Source organism: Equus przewalskii, chromosome 31 (genome assembly GCF_037783145.1).
Source record: "Equus przewalskii isolate Varuska chromosome 31, EquPr2, whole genome shotgun sequence".
NCBI lineage: Eukaryota > Metazoa > Chordata > Mammalia > Perissodactyla > Equidae > Equus > Equus przewalskii.
Genome location: NC_091861.1, coordinates 10090998 through 10111517, shown reverse-complemented (window position 1 = coordinate 10111517; position 20520 = coordinate 10090998). Strand labels below are relative to the sequence as shown.

The following is a 20520-nucleotide window of genomic DNA, read 5'->3' as shown; positions in this document are numbered from 1 at the left end:
AAAACAAGTGTCGTGATTTGTTAACGAACCAAAGATGTGCATTTGGATCTACATATTATTTGTGAGATTTTTTTCCCCAGTGTGACAGCCACTAAAACTAAAGTACCCAAATAACCTGAAATTAGAACCAGACTTGCAAATCACTTTATCGCAGAGGATTAAATCAAGGTTTTTTTTAAAAAAAGCATGTATAATAACACTGTTCTTACTATATTGATATATGAATAATTAATAAAATAATGTTTTAGTGAAATAGTTTGAACCATTAATAAATAAAATAGAGTATTATTCATCTGTCCTTTTAAAACTTTTAATTTATATGTGTTTGAATTTACTTAACTTTTTGGTATAAAAGTACATTTCTATAATTTATATTCTAAATTGGGGGTATGTGCTCAAGAATACTTTGCTCATGAGGGGTGGAAGAAAAAAGTTTCGATTCTACTGCTGTATAGCACAGAAAAGATGAATTTCTTTTGAAAAAAAAATTAAGGGCGGGTGTTAATAATTTGCTACTTTGACTAAATAAAACTCTCCTTAGAGCGTTTCCAGGGTATCTGATATTGAGAACTCTTTGTGACCACTTGATGTGGTTGAGGTTGAATTTGGTTGGACCCTTCACTAAATACTAAATATCTGTGGCAACACAGGATCCCTCCTGTCCCCCCCACCCCACCCCACAACAGAGGGTAGGGCATCTTAAATTTTAAGTGACTAATTAGTGTATTACATTCATGAAATTAAGTTGTCCTAGTCCCAATTAATGAGAGTTCTGGGATCTGCAAAACAGAAAATAATTATTATAGGGATGTGGCTATAAATTAAATGAATTAACTACCCAGGCACTGTGGAAATGTGAGCTGTTTAGGTCTCACTTATCCTAAGCCCACATCTAAATCTCTGATATGCTGCTTTTTCCTAGCATTGCCCTTTAAATCTTTGCCTAGTTGTTTCCTACTCTCTAAGCCAGAGGTTCTCAAACTTTTTGATCTGTAGAACCCTTTGGGCTCTTAAAATTGGTTGAGGACCTCAAGGAGCTTCTGTTTATGTGAGTTATATCTATCAATCTTTACCATGGTAGAAATTAAAACAGAATTTTAAAATTTTCATTAATTCGTTAAAAATAAAACTATTACTGGTTAACATGAATAACATATTTCATGAAAAATAACTGTATTTACCAAAGTAAACAAGTAGAGTAGTGACATTGTTTTACATTGTTTACAGATCTCTTTAATGTCTGGTTTAATAAAGGACAGCCGGGTTTTCCTGTCTGCTTTTACATTCAATCTGGTGCAACATCACACATCATGTAGCTTCTAGAAAGCTCCATGGGACACTCGTGAGAGAATAAGAGTGAAAAAGGCACATAATGACTTAATATTGTTTCATGAAAATAGTTTTGACCTTGCAGATCCCTTGAAAGGGTCTCTTGACCCCCAGGGGTTTCAAGTCTTCCTCAGCTAAGGAAGGAGTTGCCATGGCTGTCTATGGCCTGCAAAAGGCTCAGTCTACTTCTCTGAAGAGATCTGGCGGGGGCATAATCAGGGTACATCCGTCCCCTCTGTTTACTCTCCCTGATTATGTCATGGTTTGATTCTCAAATTAAACTTCCGTGGCACTCTGCTATCCCACAAGCTGCCTAGGTTGTGTCTCGGCCAAGTACGGTAAAAGTGGTCTTTTCCAAGGTGGTGAAAAATGATGTTTAACAGGTAGAATTTGCTCAGTTTTTAGGTATTCTCTTGTACATTGTTCATATCTATTATTACTTTTGTTAGTAAACATTAGATGGCAAGACAAATGAACAGTTAAATCATATTATTATTAATGCAAGACCTTAAGATGATCATGTAAAATTCATGTTTGTTTTTCGTTGTGATATATAGGCCCTTGGTTGAGTTTCCTTAAAAAATACGTGCACAGTAATATTGTCTGCTAGGAAATTCTTCCTAGTTTGCATGACAGAATTAAATATATCTTGTTTTATGGTGCCTCACAGAGTCAGCGTGCTCTTTCATCAAGAGCACCATGATTTTCTGGTAGTCTGTTGTACGAATGTGGTTGAAAACCCCTGCAGAGGGCAACTTGGAAGGAGACGTAGAGGCCTAACTGATGTATGTGTTATAGCGGTAGAGCCCTCCACCTCAGCGATGGGGAGACACAGGGGAGGGAGAAGACCTTCCAGTGATGCCTCTTCGACTCAGATAATGGAGCTGATGCGTACGTTCCTTTTATGTTTCTCCTATACGTCTTTCTGATGCCGATGGCAGAGAGCGAGGCACTGGAAATCTGAATAGTGAGACAGAAGCAGAGCAACATTCTGACGTTTATTGGGTAACACTCCTGGTGACAGGAGCAGCTACCACACCTCTTAGCACTTGTTTTGTATGCTATCAGATTCAGGTATTTATGCGTTCAAGAAATGTTTATTGAATACCTACTACGTGCTTTAAAATTACATTGACAAAGTCAACAAAGCCCCAAACTTATTTTCAGACAGTGCTCCAGTGACTGTCTGAAGACAAAGTTGAGATCTCTGGTAAATAATCCCTGCATGTCTTCCTTAAGGAGGATTAACTTAGTATAGGAGGCAACCGAGCACGAATGTGGCTGGCTGGGGGCCAGCTCTTTGAAGTTCCTTCGCTTGCACAGACTAACCCCGTCAATTCCAAAGGTATAGGAAGCTGGGGCACACTTTGATGTCAGAACTGTTTTGAGAGACCATCTTATGTTGCGTTTCCTTTGAAGCAGAGTGACTCAAGGCAGTCTTTGCTTGCATAGGGCAGTCATTTGACATAGAAAGCCTAGAAAGAAAAATCCTTTGCCAAAAGGGAGTTGAAAATAGCTACAAGTGATTTGAAACATCATGTTTGCTTAAAGAGTTTCGAGAGAGATCATTTGGAGTTAATCTGGTTTACTGAAAGGCAGAGGATTAGTTGTTCAAAATGCTTCCTTATGGGAGTTTACAGTTCGATGTAATGCATCTCTCAGAATTCTTTGGGTGCTGGCATCTTTAACTGCAGGCACATCTGGGAAGGCCAGTTTATTGATAAATGCACAACTATATGTAAACTCAAAGTATGTAGTTGAGCTATTTTAAAAAGCCAGCTAAAAAGAATTTTTGTGTGGGGAAGAAAATAATCAAAGAAGCTGAAGGTTTGGTTTCAGAGATACCAAGTTATCAGATTTCTTCCGTGATGTCAGGTTCATGGGAAATTGGAGACTGAAAGCTGGTGTGTGTTATCCTCTTACACCTTAAAATGTTGCTTGTTAAGACAGGCACATTTTTGAAATACTTCTTTGAATACTTGAAGTTTCCTGCCTCTTGTTATCCTTCTGATTGGCTGTTCTTGTGATCATAGCTAGAGCATCTGGACATTTTTCAGCTAGTTGAGGTTAAAGGAGACTTGTCAAGGTATTTTCTTCTCCGTTACTCTTAAGTTCATAGTTCAAAATACTTGTTAGTTTCAGGCATAATATTTTCCTGAACTGGCTAATTATATTTGTAAATAATATTATAATATAAATATAAATAACTGGTTGTGTTTTTAATGTTTTCATGTTCAAAATAATGATGTTTTTGAGAATGGACACGGAGCGTTTGTCCTGATTTAGTAGGTTGGAATGGGGTTTGGACATCATAACAGCAGAGAAATGACATTGCTGACCCATTATCATTTGATTGTTTCAAACACTAATCTGAGTCACTGATTCTGGGCTCAGATGAGGGGTTCACAGTTTGGGGTAGATTTGCAAGTGGATCTGCCTGAATGTTAGGAGCAAGTTGGCGTTTCATACCAGTTGTTTCATTTAGCTTTAATGAAGCTAGAAGATTTAGCTTTATAGACTTACCCAAAATAGTCATAACACGGCCCTACTTGAGTTTCCTCTATTCACGATTCTAAGTGACGGGTGTGCAATGGAGGGAAAGGCGCACTAGTAATTTTTTGTTTTTCTTTTTTGAGGAAGATCAGCCCTGAGCTAACCACTGCCAATCCTCCTCTTTTTGCTGAGGAAGACTGGCCCTGAGCTAACATCCATGCCCATCTTCCTCTACTGTTTTATACATGGGATGCCTACCACAGCATGGCTTTTGCCAAGCAGTGCCTTGTCCGCACCTGAGATCCGAACCGGCGAACCCGGGGCCACCAAGAAGTGGAACGTGCGCACATAACTGCTGCGCCACCAGGCTGGCCCCCAAGGCCCACTAGTAATTTTTAAGTTTAGATGTACTAAGCCAATCATAATAACCATCACATGTGAAATACAGGCTGGCTACTACATGGATGTGAATGAGATGGAGCAAATGCCTACATATGTATATATACATATATATTGAACAAACCATCTTTTAAAAAGTAAAAACATCAAGCTGTTACATATGTTGGACAATACAATCTTAAGAAGGAAAGAATTTTTTAAAGTAAAATTTTCTGTGGTGGTCTTACTGAATGAAAAGGGTTCTAAGTTCTACTTTTAGTAAATTTTTTCTGGAACAAGGGAATGCTGAGCGTGGGGCAGTATGAAAATGAGGAAATTAGAATGTCCAAAATGATGGGAGAGTCTGTTTTAAATTTTGAGATTTTCGGTGTTTTTATCAGGTATGTGTTCTGATAGCAGAATAAATTTTGCTGCACGTTGAAGATAGCAGACAAACCAGAAAGTGTTCGAATAATCCTTATTTTCTCCCACAAATTGGGAGAGAGTAACTAAATCTTCCTAAACATCAACAATGTTAACTTTTATCAGGACTATGACAATTTTAAGGTTTCTTCTTACGTTATTTTAGTGACAACCTTATCGTGAGTAACTGGTTATGTTCAGTTTATAGGGGTTTTTGTTTTCCTATTTGAAAGACTTTTAAAAGTTTCCTTAGTTTATTTAGTTGCCAACTTATTTTTTAACCTTGAAACATTTAAGATAAATACTTTTTTTCTGAGATCCTAACTCTTTTTAAAAATACATTTTATACTTTGAGCAGCGTATATTTTGTATTTCTGATACGGTGTATTTTGGGAAGGGGTGTTGTAAGTTAAGAATGAGGGAAGAAAAAACCCTCGCAATCTAAGTCAGCTTGTATTAAATGAATTGATGTTTAATCCCTCAAAAGCCAGGGTTTGTGTGTATCTAGTTCCCCCGTATGCCTTGTCTGTTGAACTGATTGATGATTGGTGAATCTGTTTTCTTCCAATAAGTGCTTCTCTGCAATTCCTAAAGAGTCCTGTTTAAAAGGAACTCTTTCAAGAGATTTTCTGATTAAAGGTGACAGAATGCAAACAGTAGAACTTGGAAACTATCTTTTGGCTTTTGTCATACTGTTTTTCTTCCAAATGTAGTTTTTAGCTGGTTTATCATTTTCCCCATGTAACTATTTTTCTCATAATCATAACCACATATTACTACAACTACATGAAATATATATGCTTTGGGGCAAAGGCTACAAGAAGCATAGAAAAAGGAAAATACCTATTATGCTAGAGACATGGGAGAATGGGTGAAAATAATTTTAAAACATTTCTTAATGTTGTTAGCATTACTTCAGCAACATGTAACATTCAAAGGAAGACAATTTTCATTTTTGCAAATCTTGAAAAAAACTCTGTCAGCCTTTTCCATTTTGCTGTTTCAGAGCAGAAACTTTAATGAAGAAAGAAATGAAAATTTTTATCTTCATTCCCTGAATTTAAATCATTTTGAGATTAGTCATAGCTGAGAGCTGTGCCTTTTGAGTTCTTTTGCTTGCAAATATTCTTAAATATTAAATATCAAGTGGCAAGCAGAAGTAAGTTGATGAATAACATATTGTTATGAAAAAAGATTTCCTTTAGTATATAGAAGGTTACAATCTCCAAACTTTTAATATTTTTTCAGTGATTATAAGCTTCCTTATAATGAAATGCCGGTCAGTATTAAATAGGCTCATTCATTCATTCATTCATTCATTCATTCAATAGATATAATTATCAGTTGCTTTCTATATCACCAACTTTCTATATGTTGAGCACTGGAGATACAATCAATAGTGAGCAAAACAGTCATGGGTTCTCCTCTTGGAGTTTGCTTATGCATTAGTTCATTTGGTAGATAATTATTGAACACCAACCACGTGCCACGCACTGTTCTACAAGCTGCAGTTACACTCCATGGAGGGAGAAACAAGCAATAAATAAGTACATAAATGGATGAGTAAGATGATTTCAGGTAGAGATCAGAGCTTCAAAGACAGTAATACAAGGAGAACTAATGTACCTGGTCTGCTCTGTTTTATAGACTAGTAGAGGAGATAAACATTAGTACTATTAATCACCCAGATAAGTATGATAAATGCCATCAGTGAAAAGTAAAGAGAGCTGTGAAACCATGCAGGCGAGGGAGGTGGGGACTAGTCCATTTTGAGGGAGTCGGGGAAGACTTCCTGGAGGAAGAGACATTTGAGCTAAGATCTGGGCGATGACTAGGTATGTTAGTTTCCAAGGGCTGTCATAACAACTGCCACAGGGAGGTGGCTTCAAAAGCAGGTGTTTATTGTCCCACAATTCTGGACACTAGAAGTCTCAGATCATGGGTCGGCATGGTTGGTTCCTTCTGAGGGCTTTGAGGGAGAGTCTGTTCTATGCCTCTCGTAGGTTCTCGGGATTTACTGACAGTCGTTAGTGTTCCTTGGCTTGTAGAGATCACATCACGCTGATGATCTCGGCCTTCATCCTCACATGGTGTTCTCCCTATGTGCATGTCTGGGTCCAAGCTTCCCCTTTTTATAAAGACACCGGTCATGTTGGATTAGGGATCCACCCTACTCCAGTATGACCTCATCTTAATGAATTACTCTACATTAGCCCTATTTCCAAATGAGGTCACATTCTGAGGTCCTGGGGGTTAGGGCTGCAAAATATGAATTCTGGAGGGACACAGTTCAACTCCTAATGCTAGGAGTTTGCAAAGTGCAGAAGAGGGCGGGGGGTGGGGGTGGGGTGCTATTTTTCAGGAAGAGAGAACAGCATGTGGAAGGTCTTGTGTTAGAAAGAGGCATGGCTCATTTAAGGAATGCAGTGTAGCGGAAGCATGGAGACTTGAGAGCAAGGGTGGAATGAGACAAATTGCAGAAACATTCTGAAGGGAGAAGGGATAGAGAGGACCTCGTGACCAGCTGAATGTGGTGTCAGGGAAGAGAGGATAATCAAAGGTAACTTCCTACAGCTCTAGTCGTGTTGAGTTAAAGTGCTTTTGCCACTTCCAGGTAAAGAGATCCAGTAGAGAGAAATTTGTATCTGCAGATCAAGAGAGGCTGAAGCTGCAGATAAGGATTTGGGAGTTAACTGCATTGCAGGTCAAAGTTAACTAACATCACTCAGAAAGAGTGTTTTTAGGTGAGAGGGCTGGACTAGAACCTTGAAAAGCACCCATGTTTAAAGAAGAAGCCAGAAGAAAAAAGCCAACAAAAAGAGCAATGTGCAGTAAAAAAACCCTGATGGAATACTGCTTGGAAAACCAAGTTAGAAGAGAGTTTTCAGAAAGAGGGACTGGTTAATGGCATCAAGTACTACACAGAGGTCACGGAGAATGAAACCTGAAAAGAGATCTCATTTGCCAATTTGCGGTCGTCAGCAACCTGTAGTAAAACCAGGTTCTGTAGAATGGTGAAAGTGGAAACCAGGTTTTTGTGTGTTGAGGAGTAAAAGGTAGTGAGGAAGCAGAAAGAGTAAATATATTTATGTACTCTGTGTGTATATACTTGTACTGTAAATGTATAGTAGATACACTAAGAATTGGCAGTGAAGGGAAGAGGATAAGGAGGGGACACAAAAGCTTTAGAAGATGGCATGATTGAAAGGCAAGAGCAGACAATCAATGTGGGTAGTGGTGTGGGGAGGGTGGGGAGATAAAGATACGTAAGAGAAATGTTTCCACGTGGGATTTGCTCCCTTTTTTCCAGGTCCCAAATGGTGGAAAAATCAGAAAAACAGGGAAAGTATTACAATTCTCCTGTAAAAATTAAGGCTTTGTAATCAAGACAGAGATTGCTAATTTAAAGGAACCCTATAATATCAAGTCCAAAGCAAGAGCAGGAAATAGCACAGGGAGTCTCAGATTAAGATGGACATTTCTGGGAACTTGAATAGGAGCATGTAGGAGAGAAAAGTTCACAGTCATTCTTGCTTGTGGCTGTTGCCATGTATTAGTGTATATTCCTAGCCCTGTCTACTGCTAATAGTGAGTCATTCTTGCAAACAAAATGAATATTGATAGGTTTATTCACATAGTATATGTTGTTTGATCCCAGTGAGCAGTGTTCCGAGAAATAACAAGTTTCACCAGCAAAATAAGTTCTTAAACTGGTAATTTGGGCAGGTAATTCTGTGTAATGCTATTAACCTGGCTAGTAGATTGGAATGTTACATTATTCAAATGCTGTCTAATGATGTTTGCTGAGGGTTTCCAGTGTTGGATATTTGCTGCCAACTACAATTATTTGTAAATACTTTAGTAGAATAAATGCAAAGAGAAGATGTGAATGTGGCTGTGGAATACTCCAACATGATATGAGAAAGTGATCTATAGTCTGAATTAGTAAAGCAATACTGACTCTCGTAGCGAAACCAAAATCAGGGCAAGCAGACAAAATAATTCCATTGTTAGGAAGTAAATGTGCTTAAGAGAAGTAAAATGTACCGAAATGCCCAACACAGAGATCACACCGTTTGTGCAAAATGAAAGAAATTTTTTCTATGTTTGGAGTATTGGTCATGAAACAAAGATCAAGACTCTTACTGTTTTGTGTGTTTCAAAATTTTCATTTAAAAAATGATGACTTTTATATACCAAATATTTGTAGTATTATCTTTCAATTTTTAAATGATTTCTTTTGGACCTTTGTGTTAATGTTCACTTAATGTTTTCTGTTATTAGATATCTAAATCAGGTACAGATCATTTTTACATGTTACTGAAATATATAATTGTGTCATAATATACTGGTTGATAATAATAATTAACCATGTCTTTATTATTAAATCTCGTGTTACAGAAAACCTCTGAAACTTTTAGCATAATCCTATCATAGAAAAATTATTCAATGTATATGTAGTTATTGTCACTCATTATTTAAAAACATAAGTGTATGAAAAATACAGAATAACTTGTGATGTTGAGAATTCCTGGGGATTCCAATTTCTTGTTTCTGGGTCCTAAAGATTCAGAAACACTGCCTAAGACACTGATTTGATCCAAAAGCTAAGATTAAGGACACAAGTAGAAAAATAAGCATCTGAGTAGGGACATATTTTCTTCTCCTTCCTTTCTGGGATGGAACTAAGGATGTGTAGAAATATGGATGAATTTCAAAATCTAAAGGATGGTCTCAGTTTTCTCTCTAAAGAAGGAATGAACTCATACTTCTTGATTGTGTTGGGCAAACTGGCTGACCTAGGATGCCAGGGCTGGTGATTATGGTCTGGAACAGCTGACCAGGGCTGAGGCTAAGGAGGCACCATCCAGTTGAAGGCCAGCTGAAGCATATCAGGGAAATTCTGAAAGGCCTTTTATGGAGCTAGCCCCTTGGGGACTTTTGCTACTGTACTCATTCCAAGTATTTAACTGAGTAACAATCAACTTAGAAAACTAATTCAGCACAATTTAGTATTCCCTGGGCTTATATGTATTGGTTTAAGAATAACTCATCATTTAAAAAAACAATACTCCTTTTTTCAATCTGTGAGTTCCTATTCCATTATGAAGGGATGCTGGGAAAACATCAGCATCAGCAGTTGCCCCGGTTCTGACTCCTTATACCAAGACAGAGGAAATAATGTACACTTTACCTCTTTAAAAGACCATGATTGATAGACAAATAGATCAATGGAGCAGATAGAGTCTAGAAATAGACCCACATATATATGGTCGATTAATTTTTTAGCAAAGGTGCCAAGGTAATTCAAAGGAGAAACATCAGTCTTTTCAATGTAAGATTCTGGATTAACTTGATGTCTTGGGGGTGGGGAGACTAACCTTGATCTCTGTTTCACAGCAAACACAAAAATGATCAAAAAATAAATCATAGACCTAAATGTTGTAAAACCTAAAACCAAAAGTTTTAGAAGAAAACAGAGAAGATCTTCATGACCTTAGGGTAGGCAAAGATTTCTTTCTTAGTCCATTCAGGCTGCTTAGTCCATTCAAAATGCCACAGACTGGGTAGCTTAGAAACCACAGAAATTTAGTTCTTACAGTTCTCCAGGCTAGAGGTCTGAGATCAGGGTGCCAATGTGGTCAGGGGAGGGCCCTCTTCCAGATCTTAGACTTCTCCTGTATCTTCACATGGTGGGAGGGGCTTGGGAGCTCTCTGGAGCCTCTTTTTTAAGGGCACTAATCCCATTCATCAGGGCTCCACCCACAGGACCTAATCACCTTCTGAAGGCCCCACCTCCTGATATCATCACTGGGCAGTAGGATTTAACGTAGGAATTTGCGGGGAACGTGGACGTTCAGACCATAGCAGTTTCTTAGGACATGGAAAGCACTTTTCATAAGATAAAAAAGTGTTTTGATAAATTGGACTTCAAGATAATTGCAAATTTCTACTCTTCAAAAGAGACAATTTTAAAAATGTACAGGCGGGCCGGCCTGGTGGCTCAGCAGTTAAGTGCACATGTTCCGCTTTGGCAGCCCAAGGTTCACTGGTTCAGATCCCGGGTGTGGACATGGCACCACTTGGCAAGCCATGCTGTGGTAGGCATCCCACATATAAAATAGAGGAAGATGGGCATGGATGTTAGCTCAGGGCCAGTCTTCCTCAGCAAAAAGAGGAGGATTGGCAGCAGTTAGCTCAGGCCTAATCTTCCTCAAAAAAAAAAATGTAAAGGAAGGCACAAAATATTTGTAACACAATGTCTGATACACGGTGTTATCTGAATATTTAAAGAACGCTTACAATAGAACAATAAGACAATTTTTTTTTTAAATGGGCAAAGACTTGGAAAGACACTTCAATTCTTTAAAACTCACAATGAGATAACACAACCACCAGAATGTCTAAAATTATAAAGACGAGAATAACAAGTATTGGAGAGAAAGCAGAACAAGTGGAACATTTCTGATGGGAGTATAAAATGGCACAACCACTTGCAAAATAGGCAGTTTTCTGGTAAACATACATGTACCTTATGTTCCAGCAATTCCATACCTTCATATTTACCCCAAAGAAATGAAAACATATGCCCACAAAAAAGAATTATTCATGAATGTTCATGTCAGCTGTATTCATGATAGGCAAAAGCTGGAAACAACCTAAATGGCTATGAGTAGGGGAATGGATGAGCAAGTTGGCATAAGTTCATTCAATGCAATGCTCTTCAACAATAAAAATGAATGAAAGACGGATACAACAGTCTGGATGAATCTCACAGACGTATGTTGAATGAAAGAGACTTGGCACGAAAGAGTACATGTTTTATGGTTCCATTTACAAAGTTCTAGAACAGGCAAAAGTAATCTGTGAATATAGAAATTAGATCATTGGTTGCCTGGGGTGGGGTACAGTGGGGAGATTGTCTACAAAGAGGTACAAGAAAACTTTGTGAGGCGATAAGAATATTCTATAGCTTGATTGGGTTATTGGTTACGTGGATGTATCTGCCCATTTGTCAAAACGCACTGAACTGTATGCTTAAAATCTGCATTTTATTGTGTGTAAATTATACTTCAATAAGGTTGTTTAAAAGAACACGAAGTTGTTTTAAAAATAACTAAAATATTGTTAGCTTCTAGTTTTGTATATTTTTAAAAAAGCATTTGTCACTTAAATTTATGGGGAGTTGTTCTGTAGTTCTAGGATGCTTTATTAAACTCTCTAGGAGGCAAGTCAATGAACCTGTCATGAATAATTTAACTTTACACCTAATAGTTCTGGTTAAATCCAGAAATAATGAGGTAGGCCCCATTCCCTCAGGGAAATATTTCTTAACATCTATAACTTTCACTTTCATTTGAATGTTTTATGTTTTAAAATACGTACCAGTTTTATTATGTTTACTTTTCTGTATTTTTAAAGGCTAACATAACTTGGTGTTTTACTTAAACTACACATGCCTTAAAAACATGAGTATGTCCATTTTGGATTTATTTTCAAAAAAATATTCCGTATCTAATCTAAATCATAAGAATATTTCTTTTCCCATCTAAATCTTGGATCTTCACAGTCAGTAGTGCATTTTTACTGTCACTTTTTTCTTCTGCTTTGTGTCTTGATGTCCTGCAGATGAATTGTTGACATCTGATTTTCACTAGCCATGCCTTTGAGAAAAAACATAAGCCTTCTCATTAAATCCTCTTATTTGTCAAGTTCTGGTCACTTTCTCAGGGATTATGGCTTCTCGTATATGGAAGAAATTTAGCTGCAAGGATATAAACATTGTTTTGAATGGAAAAAGTCTGCACTAGCTGATGTATTATCAAAGTTTAAGCCAGTATCAAAATGTGTTTTTCAGAGGTGGGAAGAATTATTTTTTTAAAGACTGAGGTCATACAGCAGACTGTTGGGGGAGGGAACACAATTATTGAAGTATTAACTTTGTTTTTATGTGACATAGAGTGTTCTTTAAAGAGTAAAAGTGATTCTGTTGAAAAACAAGTGGAAAATTCTTAGATAATTTGTAACTCTTCCTGATGAATTTTTAGTTCAATTATAACAAGAGCAATTTTTTTAAATTAAAAAATGCCTAATGGTTTAAAACATTTTCAAATGCGTCATCTCATGTGACCTAGACAACAGCTCACTGTGGTTAGCAGGGAAGGCGTGTTTCCATCTTTAATAGATAATGCGTGAGCTGCATTCAGGGTTTGGCTATATTACGTTGGTTTCGTTCCCTTACGTCTATCTCCTGTCTGTCTGAGCTCAGCTTTTGGACTCGTTTAAATTAAATGACCTAGTTAGTGTACTTGGGCTCTGGTCTGCTTTTTCTAAGCACACAGCTAGCACTGAGCTCATTTAACTTTTGTGGCATTTAATCTTTAATGTTTCTGGAGAAAACACTTAAATGTCTTTTCAGAAAATAAATTGTAAGTACCTTTTTAAGCAGCTTCCATTTGAAATAACATTTTATATGAATATAGCTTTTTACTTTTTCAGTTGATTCCTATAACAAGGCCATGAGAAAACGAAAGTTCACAGAAGTGATGTTTAATATAGTCTTTCCGTGTCATTGTGCTGTCTCCTGAAATTTTCAATCTGTTGATTTTAGGGGGAGGGAAATCAAGAAATTAGAGTCTGAGATTCTAATGCTAAGAGGATATTTAAAACAGTTTTTTTTTTTTTTTTTGAGGACCTGAGCTAAGATCTGCCACCAATCCTCCTCTTTTTACTGAGGAAGACTGGCCCTGAGCTAACATCCGTGCCTATCTTTCTCTATTTCATATGTGGGATGCCTACCACAGCATGGCTTGCCAAGCAGTGCCATGTCCACACCCGGGATTCGAACTGACCAACCCCAGGCTACCAAAGCGGAATGTGCGCACTTAACCGCTGTGCCACCAGGCTGGGCCCTAAAACAGTATTTAAAGTTATTTGCTTTCAGTATCTGCCTGAGAAAATTAGAATATGTCTTCTTAATGAATTATCATCTGTGATTTTCAGGTTGGTGACATGGTTAAGAACAAATAAATGGTTGAGAGTAATTATGGGCGTTGAATCCCAACTTTTATGTGGATCAAGTATTCAGAATAAAATCCTCATTTTAATTATGTCTTCATTACAAAGGATGAGGGCCTTATTTTACATTGTCTGCCTTAAAGGAATAGGATTGTTTCACTAGAACAAGAGGAAATTTAATGTTAAGTACTGTGTAGAGCTGTCTGCTGTCTTAATAAAATTTTTCAAAAAAACAATGGTTTGTTTTTAACACCCTCAAAGAGTTTCTAACTTCAAGTTCAAATAATTTTAATACAGAGTTTAATAAAAGGTATAATATATACTGTATAATTAGGTAAGTTAGTAAGATTAAACTAAGCAAAATTCAGATAGTTTAGTACCTAAAATCCTCACAGGGTGCACATGTTGGATGGTGTACGATTCCTTATTAACATTAGTTCTGAGAACTGGGATTGATAATACAGTGGTTGAGGGTTTAGGCTCTGCATTCAGACTGCCTAGGTTTCAATGTCAGTTCTGCCACTTTCTCATTATGTGAGTTGGGATGACTTTTATAAGCCTGAGTTTTCTCGTTGATAAAATGAGGATAATCATAGTACTTGCCTTTTCAGGTAAGAATGAGGATTAGATGAGAATGTATCTGAAGCATTTATATCATACATGCACACATGTGACACAGTTAATTTGGATTATTATCTCTATCAGTAGATGAGGACATACATAAAAAAGAAAATCTAGTTGGTGAGTGCTTTTGACTTCACTGCACACTTAATTTGTTGATTTTCAGTGCATCTGTTCTCTCTTTCTTTGGAGATCCTGTTGAGTAATGAATTAATCAGAATTTGGAAAAGTGGTGACCCTCAACAAATTTGCAAACTGGATGATATATAACTGGGTAGTCTGAAAGACTAAAACTTGGCTGTAGGTATGCTTTAAATTAAAACAGCACCAACCAAAATAACCCAGAACATCCTTTTTTAAAAGAAGACTTTATGTTTTCTAGAACAATTTTAGATTCACCGTAAAACTGAGAGGAAGTTGCTGAGATTTCCCATATACCCCTGCCCCCACACACGCATAACCTCCCCCACTATAAAGATCCCTCTCCAGAGTGGTACATTTGTCACAACTAATGAACCTACAATGACACATCATAATCACCAAGAGCCCCTAGTTTACATTAGCGTTCACTCTTGGTGGTGTACATTCTATGGGTTTGGACAAATGTATGATGACGTGTGTCCATCATTATAGTATGATACAGAGTATTTTCACTGCCTTAAAAACCCTCTGTGCTCCGCCTATTCATCCTTCCCTCCTCCCTCAACCGCTGGCAACTGCTGATCTTTTTCCTGTCTCCGTAGTTTTGCCTCTTCCAGAATGTCGTATAGTTGGACTCATACAATATGTAGCCTTTCCAGATTGGCATCTTTCACTTAGCAATATGCATTTAAACTGCCTCCATATCTTTTCATGCTGGATAGCTCATTTGTTTTTAGTGCCAAATAATGTTCCATTGTCTGGATGTACCACAGTTCATTTATCCATTCATCTACTGAAAGATATCTTGGCTCCTTCCAGAACATACTTTTAAGGCAGGAGAATAACTCACCTGAAAAATTAGACTTAGGAGATCAAGATGAAAGTAGTGAACTGTGATCTCAGTTTATCACAGTGTGATCCCCATTAAGTTAACTACAGTCTCACTGTAAATTAACCATGATCTCAACTCGTATTATGTAAACAGAGTGATGATTGGGAGCTAACGCTTGGTGCTTTGTCTGGAGAGCTGGGCAGGAGCTCAAGGGAGATGTAGGACCAAGAGAAGTTTTTTGTTTGTTTTGTTGCTGTTCTTAAAATGGGAAAAATAAGAGCATATTTGTAAACTGATGGGAATGATCCAGTAGAGAGGGAAAATTTTATGAGAAAAATTAGAATTGACTGACAATGTTCTTTAGTAGCTGAGAGAGAATGGAATCTAGTACACGAGTGTAGGGGTTAGCCTTGAAGTGAGAACAGTTTATCTCCAGAAACAGGCTGGATGGCAGAAAACTAACTGGTGTACAGATGTTGGTAGGTGAGTAGCTGTGATGGGGGGCAGTTGTGGAAGTTCTCTTCTGATGCTTGTGTATTCTCGGTGGAATAGAAACCCAGGTCATTAGCCCAACATGAGGATGGTGAAGGAGTTGTCAGAGGTTTGAAGAGCCAGGAAAAACTATGAAATAGACATCTGAAAGAAAAAGAGAAAGCATTAACAGTGACAGAGACAAAAGATAAGTTTCCTACAAAGAATGAAGATTAAGACTGACCCCAGACTTTTTAGCAGATGCCCGAAGGCTGTGGAATAATATCTTCAAAGTCCTGAGGGAAATAATTTAAGAGTGAGAGTGAAAAGAAGACATTTTGGGACGTGTAGAGACTGAGGTTGTACGCTATTCATAGATTTTTGCCAAAAGAGCTACAAAAGCATGTGCTTCAATTAGAAGGAAACTGAAACTAGATGGAAAGTGTGAGATGCAGGAATCAATATGAGCAAAGAAGAGGGTAAATATTTATGTATTTCTAAGTAACATTAATTGTAAAAAGTAAATATTAAAGTGTAAAGTTATATATTTAAATATATCTACTTATAGTAATGTGAAGAATTTGGAACATATGTTTTTAATATAACATTTGCTTAAGTTATTGTGTTTTTTCCCTTCAGATGAGTGAGAAAAACAAAAAGTTCTACAAACTGGCTGTGAAGAGCTCAGGTTGTTCGAGCTGCCTTTGTGCTCACTATTTAGAAACTTGAGTGCAGTGTGACCTTAATCTACACTTTGTGAAATTAGAAGGCACCGGAGATACTTGACCTTGCCTTCCAAGGATGCTGGACATTAGTACTCTAAATCCTTGATTTCTCAGATACCAAAGACATTCCCAGGCTTTGAGATGTTCGCGCAGGGGCTCGGGAAGAGATCTACTGCTGTGCGTTAGAAGGCTTACGTTTGGGCAGTCCCCCGAAGGAGACAGTAGAGTGAATAAACCTCGAATTTATGCTTAAATACATTTTTTATTTTCCTTGCCTGCTTCAGTGTTTGTGTCCAGATCAAATAAGACCTAGGATATATGCTGTGTACTCCTACAATTCAGGTCCCTTTTATGGAAAAGAAACGTCGGCTGCTTATTCCTTTCCCTAATCAGGAAGGATTAAGCTCACAGTTGTTGGACAACCGCTGAAAAATATTCTCATGTTCTTTATGTAAAGGCTTAGACATCTTTAGAAATCGCTTGAAACATAGAAGGTGTTTGATTACCTGCCAATGTGAGACTTTTCATCTGTTTTATTTTTCCAAAACTAAAAAGTAATCTCCAAGGTGGAAGTCTGAATTATTTGTTAGATAGGAAGTATATTTTTGCAAGCTTTCTGCGCCTCTGCCCTTAAGTGATCGTTCAGCCTTTGGTCTATCACATCATGATAAGTCATGGCTGGGCCATTGGTTCTAAACTGTACCAAAGATGTTATTTACAGACTAACTTTCTTGTAGACTTTTTCAGTATCATTTAACACTTCAGCATCCTTGATGTTCAAAGAGGCTTAAAGTTCGTTTCTCAAATCTTTTCTCTTAATGTGATACTTTATATTAAATGTAGAAAGGATGATTTATCTTTAGCTTATTGGTTTTAACCAATAAAGTGATTTCTACTCATTTGATAATATTACTGGAATATTTTACCTTCTTAAACTCTGTATTCCTATATTACCAGAAAAACAAAATATACTGCAAGTAATGTTTGCTGGTAAATGCCATTCAGATAATTTATTGCGAGACTGATCTTAACTGATTTTTTAGATGAGGATTTTTATTATTATTATTTCTAAAAGGAATTAAGTAGCTACTATAAACTCTGCTAGGGAAAAGTTGGAGCATAAAAATGCAAAAATAAGATGGATTATGACATCTTAAGTGTTCTGTTGAGTTAACATTTTATTTTACAAATAAACAGTTTAAGAAATATTTCTTCTCGTCAGTGTTAATTCTAAATCAGGCTAGTCTGAGATACATATTACGAATGCTCAGAGTGGAAAATATACACCTGTGGAGAAGAATATGTCATGGTAAATATGTTTATACAGCTGTGTGGTAATGTTAGTTATTACAGAGTACATTTACAGAATCATGTAATGAGCCTCATTTTCAAACAACCGTTAACTTTGGCTTAGAAATAGCTAATTAAAGAATAACTTTATTTTTCAAATGCAGACTGTACATATAGCGTCAATATATAGCATCATTGTAGCTATCTACAAACTCCGAATGCAGAAATTCGATCATAAGTAAATATTGGCTAATTTCTGAGGAAATACACACTTCTTCTTGTAAGATTATTTATTTATAATCTATGCTTTCATTGCATATAATGCCTACTCTTAGTACCAGACCAAGTTTCCATTAAACTTTATTACACTTACATGGACTCTTCTGTGATGCTTTAATAAAATTATAAAATTGACTTAATTGGGTCTGTGTGAAAGCTTCCCTTTTCATTAATAATTCCATTTATTCCGTCAGGTTATTAGTTTTGGATAACTTGTGTGACTTCATTCAGATTTGTACTAGAATATGAATAAATATATTTAAAAAGCACAAGTAAAAGCAAATTTTAAAAGGTACTCAAAGGACTTTGAGGATTTTAAAAAAAATTTGATTCAAAAGAGTGAGTAAAATGTTACCATTAAATGTGTATTGCTGTAGTGTTATCTGTAAAAATATTTTATCTGAAAAATTTAACAGGGAGTGAGTGGTTTCATCCTTTTGTCTAAGTTTTGAGCACCTGTTGTGTGCTGTGTTAAACTCAAGAAATACCAGGATGGAAGACTTATTTTCTACCCTCAAAGATTTTGGTTTCCTTCCATCTAGAGCGAATACCAAGCATCAACTTGTAATTACCAGCAGTTACTTTCTTTAAACCTACTATGTGAGAGGAAGATATTGCAAATCTATTCAGCATATATAGTGGCATCTTTATTATACCCTTAACTCTTTTTATAATTCTCTAAAATTAATACTAAGATATAAGATATAAGATACTAAGATATAAGAGGGCCTAGAAAGACAATATAGTAGATTCACTAGATATCCGTTTCTACTCCTGGAAAAGCAAGTTTGAAATGCTTTGGGGGTCAGTAGTTTTTGCTTGTTTAAATAATTTTATTTCTAATATGGATCTAGAATCATGGGGTGTTTGGAGTTGATTCGAGGTTAATTGTGGAAGGTTTTACCTCAATATTTTTCACAGCACTAAGCGTGGTGAGTAACATATAGCAGGTGCTTCATAAGTATTTATTGAATGAATGAATAAATAAGGATTGTTAAAGAGGGGCCATTTATTGGCAGATAAGAAGGAGATCCTTCTAGCAGAGGAGGGAACCAAGGTCACAAGAATTATGAAGGGGTTTGCTAGGTTGGACAAGAGATGAGGTCAGAATAAACAAGCAATCTAATTAACAGAGGGGCTAACATATTAAACTGAGTAGTTTGAGCTTTAGTATGAGAGCCCTAGATGATGACACGAATGTTTGGTCTGAGCAGAATTAGTTTGCTTAACTCTGTAGGATGTGGTAAAAGTGGAAAGCAGCTAGAGCAGTACTGCTCAAAAGTGTGGTTCCCCAACAGCAGCTTCAGCATCATCTGGGAGCTTGGTAGAAATTCAAATTCCAGGGCCCTACCCCAGAACTACTGATGAGGAGCGGGGAAGGGAGAGACCCAGCAATCTGTGTTTTAATGGGCCTTCCAGGGAATTCTGAGATCAGCAGGCTCATCAGGTAATAGGTAGCAGCCGTGAGATTAGGGATTCTTTTGAAGAGATGACCACTAAGGTCATTTCCAACTGTAAACTGAAAGATTTAAAGATTTGATGATTTATTATAGCAGTACAGAAATTATTAAGCAATGAATGTACAGAGTTTTAAAACAAGTAGAGATTTTCATACTTTGGAGGAGTAAGCTTAGGCTTTCAGCTTTGCAGGTGGAAGGACACTTATCAGTTTACCTAGAAGTAACTGGAGACTTCTTTGTAATGTACGATGTCAATTCATTATGTTATAGTGGAAATGAAGCTAGCTCAAACCGGAACCATACACTTCCATTTGATGTGTTTATTCTCCCAGAAGATAAAAGTATAAATCAAAGAGGTTGTATGATGGACAGAGAATTAAATCAAAGGCAATTGGATATTCTTAAGCATTAGTTCTTTTGAAATCAATGACCTAATAATTTACTTTCTCCATTCCAAGAATATTTCAATGTAAAATAAATGGAACCCTTCTGAAATCAAAGACCATTTTCTCCTGTTCAGTGCTGAAGACCCCTGAAGAATCTTTATTCTTTGACCTTGTCTTTTCCTTTCTTCCTTTTTTTTTTTTTTGAGAATTCCTGGAGATTATAACTCTTCTCTTTGTGATGTTATTATACTACACTTGGTAAATGTATTGTATCCTGGTGGCTTCATGGTGTGGTTTTGGATATCCTCTGTTCTTGCTTGTAGTATGTACCCTACAAAAAAGCTTCTTGGGTTGGGTTACTTCTGAGAATGATGTGGGCTAAATGGGTTTGAGTTGATTCATGTTAATTTCAGTTTCCAATTTGAGATAAACTTTTCTTATAGAATTATGTCACCAACTGTATGTAGAGAACAAAGGAAGTCAGGAAGAGATGATCAGGCACTGTGTCTAGTGTTTTATACCTGTTAGCTCAGTTATTTTCTTAAAATTATAACAGTTTCAAGCTCATTATGAATTACACCGGCAATTATCACATTCGTGTGGCTGCCATCACAGTATGGCTATTTTTAATCAAAGCAAATATAACATGCACCACTATGATTGTTTATGAATGT

The 20520-nt window shown here is 36.8% G+C and overlaps 1 protein-coding gene across 8 annotated transcripts in view; it reads left to right on the top strand.

Annotated features, from left to right (window-relative positions):
- DISP1 (dispatched RND transporter family member 1) overlaps positions 1-20520 on the top strand; it is a 209100-nt gene that overhangs the window by 105647 nt on the left and 82933 nt on the right. The window lies entirely within an intron of this gene.